The sequence below is a fragment of the Hakea prostrata genome, chromosome 5 (genome assembly GCF_041222555.1).
Source record: "Hakea prostrata isolate BN-2017 chromosome 5, UWA_Hpros_2, whole genome shotgun sequence".
Classification (NCBI taxonomy): Eukaryota; Viridiplantae; Streptophyta; class Magnoliopsida; order Proteales; family Proteaceae; genus Hakea; species Hakea prostrata.
In genome coordinates, this window is record NC_142604.1 from 58,205,805 (window position 1) to 58,217,472 (window position 11,668).

Below are 11,668 nucleotides of genomic sequence, written 5' to 3' on the forward strand. Positions count from 1 at the left end.
TGCGTCCCATACCACCGCCATTGTGTCCAATGACAGAAACGCCAAAAGGGCATTCCCCATTCCACAACCACAACCTAGGGAATCACATCACAATATGATTCCACAATTATCATATCAAGGTCCATTCACATTCAATACAAGTATGTAAATCACATCATGAATGGTATACTATAATTACAGAATTATAACAGTAATGATTAAGTCCTAAATAGTAGTTAAATCATTCATACAAGTTCAATCAAAACAATGAATATAATTATGTCAATTGTGAGTGAACGTACTCACCTTATATTCGATTTGTAATCTCCGAAGAAAGAGGTCAGAGGGTAAGTCCAAAATCACCAAAATAACTCTAAACAAATAAGTATAGAACATAAGGATCAAACCCTAATGATAAGAGATGAAACGGAGTTAAAACAGAGAAAAGTTGTTGTCAGGACACCTTTTGGTCGCTTGGGCTTGGTTGCTTGGGGTGACCAAGGCAGGCAACCAAGCCTGCTGTATACGGACAACAAACTCCAAGTTTGGTCGGAAACTCATCGTTCGAGTTTAGAACACTCCGAAATTAATAGGAAAATTCTAAAATAACATATGGAGACTATCTATGAAGATCTAAATATCAAACATGGTCATTGGAGTGAAGATCTAATAAATCACATACAAGCTTGATCCACGGATTCCCACAAAAAGACTAGAGTGAATAGGGATTCACTCTAGAGATAAGAAATCAGTCGATCATGAATAGAAAACAACGTAGGAATAGATCTAATATAGATTAGAAATCAAACAACTCAAGTAAGAATAAATCGTGGTCATCATGCTAGGTTAAACACCGAAATCACACCATGTTTTCCATGGAAGGAATAGAGTGAATGGGAATTCACTCTAAGACCATGATGATCAAAGATTAGGTCATTATAGTAGTATGAGACCTTCTTCACAATCACAACAATGGGTTGAAACAGTAGAGAGAATAGATCTAGAGAGAATGAGATCGATTACTAACCTTGTTGAAAAAGATTCAATGAAGGAATCTTTCACGGATACTTGGGATTTACCTTGGCTTCGAAGAGAGAGCTCTAGGGCTTTTCTCACTTTCTCCTATATTTTATAGGAAAAGTGGTACAAATTAGATCGAAGTTTGAATATATAGGGCTCCAAAAACCTAATTTTCCCAAAAGTGACAATTCTGCCCTTGACCAGCTTTGGTCGCTTGTCTTGGGGTGACTAAGGCAATCGACCAAGGCAATGCCTTTTAGTCAAATGCTGAATTTTGGTCTTTAAAAGTCACAAACTCCACTTGGGTCCTCTTCCAACTTAAGAAAAGGTCTTATTTGGTTCTATAGGACCTTCCAAGGGTATCATCACTGTAATCAGGGTCCACTTTCCTAGTCCAACATCATTCTAGTTACATCTTCTTCCCAAGTTAGACAAGTTTTCCAAGAATGGGTCTTCACCCAAGGATTTCCAGATTAGGGTTTTGAGGGATTTCACACTGACACTAGCGCATCTCACCATGTGACACCATCTCACCATGCTTGCATTGGCTCGAATCAGTTGCAAGTTGGAAATTGTAGGGGTTGCCCCATTTCCCATATGTTATTGACAATAATGTTTTGTTTGAATTTCACGTTGTCCATTTTTCCTCTAAAGGATCCATAGTCCAAGACAATCCTCATGAGAGGTCCAAGTAAGAATGGGCTCTATACACCACCCATCACTCCTATGCCAACAATGCACAATGCTGAACGTACTTCTTATGATGTGTGGCATCATTGCCTAGGCCATCCCCATTCCTAAGTTCTTAGTTTTATTTTAAAGTCAAATAAATTTCCTTGTAATTCATCTTTCCTCGTTTCTGTATTGCATGTCAACTTGGAAAGGCACATAGATTTATCTCCCTCCCCTTCTCGTAGTGCTAATCCCTTGGATTTAATTTTTAGTGATGTGTTTGCAAAATAAAAGTAATCATAAGCACACGGTATCATGTAATTAACGGGTCAATCTCATAGAGATATACCACTTTAGAATTTAACCTCTTAATGGTAACATGAGAGTGCGATGATTCAAAATTTTTAACTAATTAATTAAATTAAATTAGCGGATTTAAATAAGCAGTCTTAACACATACATCTAATGGGGTCGAATTATGGATAAAAATAAAACGGGCATAATCTAACCATTCATCATTTAATATAAAAAACAATGAATAAATAAAGGCAAGAATAAAAGATGCGGACAATAAATAAATGAACAAATAAAAGGGAAGTGATCTAAGTGTCAACTCCAGATCAAGGGAAGGGGAGCATAACTAGGATGACTTTGATCGTGGACCGTTTGCTATAGCTTATAGTTCACCGATCGGGGGAACATCTATTAAAGAAAAAGAGAATGCATAAAATAAATAACAGAACAAATTACAAATCAATAAATAAAAAAATAAAAACTGAAAAACCTTAACCAAAGAGAGGCTTTACTGTAGGCATCTTTGATCAAGGACCCAAGGGGATAGAATAAATAAACTGAAAAATAAATCTTGAGTTAAGAATATGGAAGGGTAGTCAGAAGCACGAATGGAGGGCGGGGGGGGGGGGGGAGAAGGTTATTGATCCAAATCTGCAGTTTGCTAGACCCGAGAAAAACGAATCCTCTTGGAAATTGAAACTTGAACTTGAAAATAAAATTGAAATTGCATTGATTGGAAGAAAGAAAATACACTTGCATAAGAGAAATTAAATAACTTGAGTAACTATAGAAAATTAAACTTAAACATTAAATCTAAAAACAAGAATCCAACAAAGCAACAAAGAACTAGAGAAAACCTAAACAAACCAAAGAGACAAGATGTGTAGAAGGCCCAAGCAAACTATAGAGAAAAAAAGTGTGACCAAAGTCTAAGAGGACAGGGGATATTTATAGGAGTTCTTTGATGGGCTAAACAATATGCTAGAGTAAATTAAAGAAACAAACACAGCTGTAATGGATCAAGCATTCAACACACAAGCCACAATAGACACACAGGAATTTTTAACGTGGAAAAACCCGCGAGGAAAAAAACCACCGAACTGTTATCGGAGTCCACCCAAAACTTCCACTATCACTAAATGATAATAACAATGGGTACAAAATCAACATCCCATCTCTAGATAACGAAACTCAAAATCACAAGCACATCATCGAATAAATGGAAATTAGATAGAATGGAGAAAAGTCACCAAGGAGGCTTCCTGAGAACTATGGTAGAATGATATTCTGACCGTTGTATATGAAGAGCTAAGTTCCACGACCATTCCCTTCAAATCTCACTTCATTCTAGCAACGTATCACCGTCGCATTCGCCAAAGAAACCAGAAAATCCCTTCTTCCTTTTCTTCTCCCGCTCCGGCTCTCTCTCCTCTATTTCACGACTTTTTTTTCTCTCCTTTTTCTCTCCTTTTTTCTTTTTTGTTTCTTTCTTATGCGGCAACCATATATATATATATATATATAATAGGAGAGTGAGGCGGCAATAGGGTTTCTTTTGAAACCATATTGCTTCACTTAAAGCTGGGCCCCACATGGCTTTAATGGGCCATGGGCCGAACCCAACAAATCTCCCCCTCCGTGCCCATGAGGGAGGAAACCACAACTTGACTCTTTACTAGGAATCCATGTGCGCAAGCTCCTTGCACACCTCAAACTTCTCTCGAGTAACAATTTTTGTTAACATATCAGAGGCATTCTTATCAGTGTGAATTTTCACAATCTTCAACAACTCATCTTCCACCACATCACGCAACCAATGATATCTCACATCAATGTGCTTTGTGCGAGAGTGATATGTAGAGTTCTTGCTCAAATCAATAGCACTCTGACTATCACAGTATAGCACATACTTGTCTTGCTTCAAACCCAATTCTTGGAGAAATCTTTTCAACCACAACATTTCTTTCCCTACTTCTGCAGCGGCGATGTATTCAGCCTCAGTTGTAGACAAAGCCACACATTTCTATAGTTTGGACTGCCAATAGATAGCTCCCTCTGCAAAAGTAAACGAATGCCTAGAAGTTGACTTTCTACAATCAAGGTCACTCGCCATGTTAGTATCAGTATATCCTTCCAAGACTGGATCTGAACCTCCAAAAACATAAACACAATTTGGAACTTCCTCTCAAATATCTGAAGATCCATTTCACAGCTTCTCAATGATCTCTCCCTGGATTATCAAGAAACCTACTCACAACACTAACTGCCTGTGCAATGTTTGGTCTAGTGCAAACCATGGCATACATAAGACTACCAACTGCAGAAGAGTAAGGAATACCTGGCATTGCTTCTCTTTCTTGACTGGTAGATAAACATGGTTGCTTACTCAGTTTAAAGTGACTGGCAAGAGGAGTGCTTACAGGCTTAGCATCTTGCATGTTGAACCTTTTAAGCACCCGTTCAACATATTTTTCTTGTGACAACCATAGCTTCCTAGCTTCCTGTCACGAACAATCTGCATGCCTAATATTTGTCTAGCTGGCCCTAAGTCCTTCATATCAAAGGACTTGAACAACTGTTCTTTCAACTTCTTAATCATATCTGCATCTTGCCCAATGATCAACATATCATCAACATAAAGGAGAAGAACAATGAACTTACCATCTGGAAATTTTCTGAAGTATACACAATGATCTGCTTAAGTCCTCTTATACCCAATAGCCACCATAAGCGAGTCAAACTTCTTGTACCACTACTGCCTTGGTGCCTGCTTAAGTCCATAAAGACTCTTCTTTAACTTGCATACCAAGTGCTCCTTCCCTTTGACTTCGACCCTTCTGGTTGCATCATATAAATTTTTTCATTTAAATCACCATGAAGAAATGCAGTTTTCACATCTAATTGCTTAAGATCCGTGCTAGCTACTAAACCCAAAATGACTCGAATGGATGTCAATTTTACTACTGGAGAGAAGATCTCATCAAAGTCAATGCCCTTCTTATGTCCGAACCCTTTCACCACCAAACGAGCCTTGTGCTTTACTAGCTTCTCAGATGCATCTCTCTTTATCTTGTATACCCATTTGTTCCTCAAAGCTTTTCTGCCTTTAGGAAGTGTTACCAACTCATAAGTATGGTTCTTATGCAAGGAACTCATCTCTTCTTGCATAGCTTTCATCCAACTAATTCTATCACTATGGATCACTGCTTCTTGAAAGCTTTTGGGCTCCCCCTCATCAGTAAGAAGAATATACTCAGAACTGGGATACTTTTGTGTTGGTCTATGCTCTCTTGTGGACCGCCTCACTTGAGATTCTACAACTTCTTCTTGTGGGGGTTGCTCCCCCTGCTCAATATCCTCATGATCAATAGAATCATCTGTCACAATCTCTGGATCATTAAGGTCAACCTGTTCTTCATGAGTAGGTTCTCCTCCTGGAACGGATGTGGGATCAAATATAACATTCTCAACATGAGTAGGCTTCTCAGACTTCTCAAAGTGTGTAATATTTTCAGCTTCACAAAATATTACATCTCTACTTCTGAAAACCTTCTTCTTTTCTAGATCCCATAATCTGTACCCAAACTCTTCATTTCCATATCCCAAGAATATGCAAGGAACCACCTTGTCATCAAGCTTTGATCTTTGCTCCTTTGGTATATGTGCAAATGCCTTGCAACCAAACACCTTCAGATGAGAGTAGGAGGCATCCTTCCCTCTCCATACCTTTTCTGGAATATCAGACTCTAAAGGAGCTGATGGAGACCTGTTCATCAGATAACAAGCAGTGTTGGCTGCTTCTCCCCAAAATACTTTGGGCAACATAGCCATTTTCAACATGCATCTTACTTTCTCAACAATTGTCAGGTTGTATCTCTCTGCTACCCCATTGTGTTGAGGGGTTCCAGGAACTGTTTTCTCATGTCTGATGCCATACTTAGAACAATAGCTCTTGAATTCTTTTGATGTGTACTCTCCTCCATTATCACTGCAGGAGACACTTCAAAGATTATTCTGTTTCTCTTTCAGCCATGACATGGAACTGATGAAAATAATGGAGTCCTGGTCTTTGGATTTCAACAAAAACAACCACACCTTTTGTGATGCATCATCAATGAAAGTAATAAAATATATATTACCTCCTAACGATGGAACCTCAAATGGACCACAAATATCATAATGTACCAATTCTAATAAATTTGACTTCCTACCATGATGCTTTTGAAATGAAACTCTATGTTGTTTGCCAAATAAACAATAATCACAAGGATTAAAAAACATACATTAATCAATGACTTCTTTGACAAAACTTGCAGCCCCTTGTCACTCATCTGACCCAGTCTCCTATGCCATAGATCAGGTAAGGAATCATCCTGTGCTGCATTTAATCCACCTTCACATATTTTCACTATTGTCTTGTACAAAGAGCAACAGACATGTCACGACCCCAGTTTTCACATGCTTGGTGGGGCCCACATTATGGACGTTTAACTAGGGCACGTGACAGTTCCTTCCTTTATCAACCTGTTTAATTACTAAAACAAAATGCTAAACTAAACATTCTCAATAACAAACGAATAACCTGTTTGACAGTTTGACTTATAAACATATGTACACAGTCTAAAGTCCTGTCATGTTTACATTTAACCTTTCGATAGCGTCTAGTAAAGTACGTACAGTCTCAAAGAAATATATACATTCACAGTTCAGTCAAACTAACATCAGTTACAACAAAAAGAAAAGAAAAGTTTTCCATCTTCTACTTTAAAATGCACTATCAAGTGGCAGCACCTTTGCCCTTGTCATATACCAGTGGACCTATCAACATTTTCAATAATGAGCTTTGTGGCCCAGTAAGCAATATAAACAACCATGTAATTAAGTCAGGCAGTTCATCATGCATCAATAATCATATCAGAATCATATAACATCATACATTCCAAATTTTCCTTTCGTTTTCGTTTTCCTTTATCCTTTTTCCTTTTATTTTATTTTCTTTTCATTTCTGTTATTTGACATTATAGTCTTGAGCCTAGGCAAATCCAAAGGATGCACATTTCTCTTCACCACCGAAGTGGCTTCTATCTCTTCACCACCGAAGTGGCTTCGTCCCTTCACCACCGAAGTGGCTTCGTCCCTTCACCACCGAAATGGCTTCGTCTCTTCACCACCGAAGTGGCTTCTATCTCTTCACCACCGAAGTGGCTTCTAGGCACAAGGCCTTGTACACCTCGTGATTTGCCATCGACGCAAACTCATTCTTTTCACTTTTCACTCTTGCTTCATGCCCTCCCATTTGGGTACATTAAGTACCAGGACTTACAAAAGCCATTACATTTTCATTTATTTTCTTAACTATTTTCATATTCAATTCATCATTGCATTACCATGCTCTTTCTATCTCAATGTATCTTGTTCATTTCAATCATCATTCAGTCTCATTTGAACACAGTTCATGCAATTCAATCATTTAAATATGAGAGCATGATAATTCTACATTTAACAAGCATGAACATCATTTCAAATTCATGATTAACAGTTCAAGAATACTATCAGCATTCCAATTCAAGCAATTCAATCAAGTCATTAGACTGTCATCCAATCCCATGCATTTTGTTCAATACACAAAGGCATATATCATGCATTTTCCATAATTTACATCAACGAATAAATAAAATAGATTTCATGTCATCATGTGAATGTTGCATGTCTACTAAATAAAATCACCTACTTAACATACATAGATTGGTCAATATCACTTATCCTGTCCCTGTTCCATGCGTGTGTGTTTTGACCCTGGTTCTGTTAAAATCCGCTCTCCCTCCGGTATCCCGAACAATTAACGACTATGCCGAATACGTGGAAACCAACATGGGATTTTTCACTTTTGTTTTCTTTTTCCTCCTTTCTCTCTCCTCCTCACGGTTTTCTTCTCTCTCCTCTCTTGATTTTCTCTTCTCTCTCCACTCGTTCTCTCTCCTTCCTTCTATTCTTCTCTCTCTCTCTCCTCCTCTCATCTTCTCTGTTCTGTACCTCACAACAGTATTTCTCTCTTAGCTTTCTTTTCTCTCACCTGTCTTCTCTCTCTCTATTTAATGCCTTTTCTCCACGTTCTCTTTCTCTTCTTAATTTTCTTCTCTTTCTTCCTTTAATCTGCAAACACACGGATTTTCATTATCTCACTTCCACTCCTATCTCCTCTCTCCTCTTCTTCACTTCTCCACTTCTCTCCTCACGTTAATTTCTCTTCTCTTTCCTCTTTAATTCTTCTCCTTCTGTTTCTCTTGTCTCTCCCCTCACGTTCTCCACTTCTCTCACCCCTTAGCTCCTTAACTCATCTTCTATTCTTCTGAAATTCTTTGTCTTCTCATTAACTCCTTCTCAGCTACTCCTCTCCTCTACACGTATGCCATCTCTTTTCTCTCTCCTTTCATCCCTTTCTCTCACTTCTATTATACCCACTTTTAACACCTCACACATACGAACGCAATGGGAGAGAGAGTAGGAGGTGTCACCTCCTCCCTCTTTCTCTCCTCCACTCACCTCATTTCCCACGCATTGTAGGTAATATATATAATAGATATAATAATATCTCATATATATAATTACCTAATGGGCTTTTTTTTATCGGCTCGTGGGCCCACTCTATTGCTTACACAGGGCCCATGCTGGGGTGTGAATATTCATACCTCTGGGTTCAGAAATTTACGCTGATCATTTCCTCATTTTCAGTTCAGTCAAATTTTACCGTTGTGGGTCCCACAAGTGATATCCAACCTTGACCAAAATATCAATTAGAGTCTAGCCTTATTTAAGTTATTCTTTAACTACACTCAAATCATTCGATTAAACCATCAAACCAACCATCAAACCCTTTAATAATCTTAAAGACTAACACAGTCACACACAATAATAAAATAATAATATAAAAAGATGTGGGGCATCACAAGACATCTCCTCTAGCAACCACCAATGACCCCTTGGTGAGCTTCCATTTTTCATTATTGAAGATACTCTCAAATCCTTTTCTATCCAAGGCAATCCCCGAGATCAAATTGAGACACAAATCATGAACATGCCATACATCTTCCAAAGTGAGTGTGTAGCCCATGTTTGTCACTATACAAACATCACCAATACCCACAATAGCTTGCAAGCACTAATGTTCCCCATCTTCACAGTTCCAAAGTCTCCTGCTTTGTATTTAGTGAAGGACTCCCTAATAGGAGTAGCATGATAAGAAGCTCCTGTATCAATAATCCACTCAACCTGGTGATTTGACACATGCAAACACTGATCATCACCAAAAGGAAGAAGAACTAAAGCATCATCAGATGCTATAGAGGCGGTGTTATTATCATCATCGTTCTTCTGACTGTTCTCTTCACTTTGCTCTCTTTTCCAAATTCTGCAATTTCTTTTCATATGCCCCTCTTTGCCACAATGTTAACACTTGAATTTTTCTCTAGACTTTGACCTATCTTTCGATTTACCACGACTCCTAGCTTTATCACGACCTTTATTGAACTTGTCTCTACTCCTCCCCTAGTTCTCTATGACAAGTGATTGTGCATCATTTGAACCCATGGACTTCCTTCTTGTCTCTTCATTCAACAATACACTGGTAACCATGCTCAATGATAGTTTACCCTCTAGAGCAGAATTGCTAACTAATACAACAAAAGTCTCCCAAGAATCTGGTAAGGAACTCAATAATAATAAAGCTTGCAACTCATCTTCAAGCTTCAACCTCATTGTGTTCAACTGATTCACTATGCTTTGATATTCATTCAAATGTTCAGTAATCGAAGTATTTTCCTTCAACTTCATGTTAATAAGCTTTCTCATCAGAAAAGCTTTATTCCCAGCTGTTTTCCTTTCATAGAGACTCGCTATCTTTTTCCAAAGTTCTTCCGCCGATGTCTCATTTGCAACATGATGGAAAACACTAATGTCCCCCCCCCCCCCGCCGGACCCTTCGCCAATAGTTTTCCTATTTAATTTGGTCCACGCACTGGCACTATTTCTCTAATAGTCGATGGATCTAATGGAATATTACCTTCAACAGGTTCATATAAATCTCTACAAAATAATAGATCTTCCATCATAGGCTTTCAAATCAACCAATTTGATCCAGTAAGCTTAATCATAGTACTTGAAGTACTTTCAATTTTAATTTACACAGCTATCGACCAAGCTCTGATACCACTTTGATGGGGCTAAACAATATGCTAGTGTAAATTAAAGAAACAAACACAGCTGTGATGGATCAAGCATTCAACACAAAAACCACTGGACCGTTATCGGAGTCCACCCAAAACTTCCACTATCACTAAATGATAATCACAATGGGTACAAAATAAATATCGCATCTCTAGATAACACTAGAGGAACTCAAAATCACAAGCACATCATCAAATAAATGAAAATCAGATAGAATAGAGAAAAGTCACCAGGGAGGCTTCCTGAGAACTATGGTAGAATGATATTCTGACCGTTGGATATGAAGAGTTAGGTGCCACGACCATTCCCTTCAAATGTCACTTCATTCTGGCAACGTATCACCGTCGGATTCGCCGAAGAAACCAGAAAATCCCTTCTTCCTTTTCTTCTCCCGCTCTGGCTCTCTCTCCTCTATTTCACGACTTTTTTTCTCTCTCCTGTTTTCTCTCCTTTTTTTTCTTTTTTGTTTATATATATATAAGTGAGGCAGCAATAGGGTTTCTTTTGAAACCCTATTGCTTCACTTAAGTTGGGCCCCACATGGCTTTAATGGGCCATGGGCCAAACCCAACAGATGAAGGGTTTATAAATTAGGAAATAAAAAATAAGTAACAATACTAATGATAACAATATTAACAAAGAGTGAAATAAGAAAAGGAAAAGAAAGAAATAAATATTGAATTAGAAAACATGGAGAAGAAAGAGCGAGGAAAGAGAAAAATATATTTTTAAGAAAAGAATGAATTAGTGTGAAAAAATTTATAAAAGATAAAGGTAATAAAAAAAAAATAGAAAGTGGGTGGATAGAGAGAGAAAAATAATTAAGGAAACAAGATCTAATAAAATAAAATATATGGAAAAATTAAAAATTTTTGAAAGAATTAGAAGATTTTAATCTTTGACTACTTGTGGATCTCACGCATACATTGATTTTTTTTTCCTTTTCTTTCAATAACAATAAAGTAAAATAAAATCCTAGCTAATCTCAACCGTAGATCAAAATTGGCTTCTGTATTTCTAAGATATTGTTGGAGTTGGCCCATAATTGAATCTTAGCCACTCCTGGCCCATCATGCTCCAAATTGAGCCCTTTTCGCAATTGAGAATTTGAATTGGGCCTCTTGACGTGTAAAATTGCATTTTTCATGCCCAAAACTCCAAATATTTGCTGAAGTCTTGAACAATTGTGTCTCATACCACCTCCATTGATGTCCCAAGACAAAAACACCCAAATGGTATTTCCCAATTCACAATCACAACTTACATTTGCATTACAAGATGGTTTCAATCACATTCTCAAGTCACAAGTCATTCCAAGTCCAAATAGTCACATATTGATCATAAATGAATAATATCGTTAATCATCTTTATTCTAAATTTTTAGAGTCATAATAATCATGTCTAAGATATTCAAGTTCCATAATAAACAAGAATGTATGCATGGTTATGTACAAGTGATAAGCTTGCATTTATCATTACT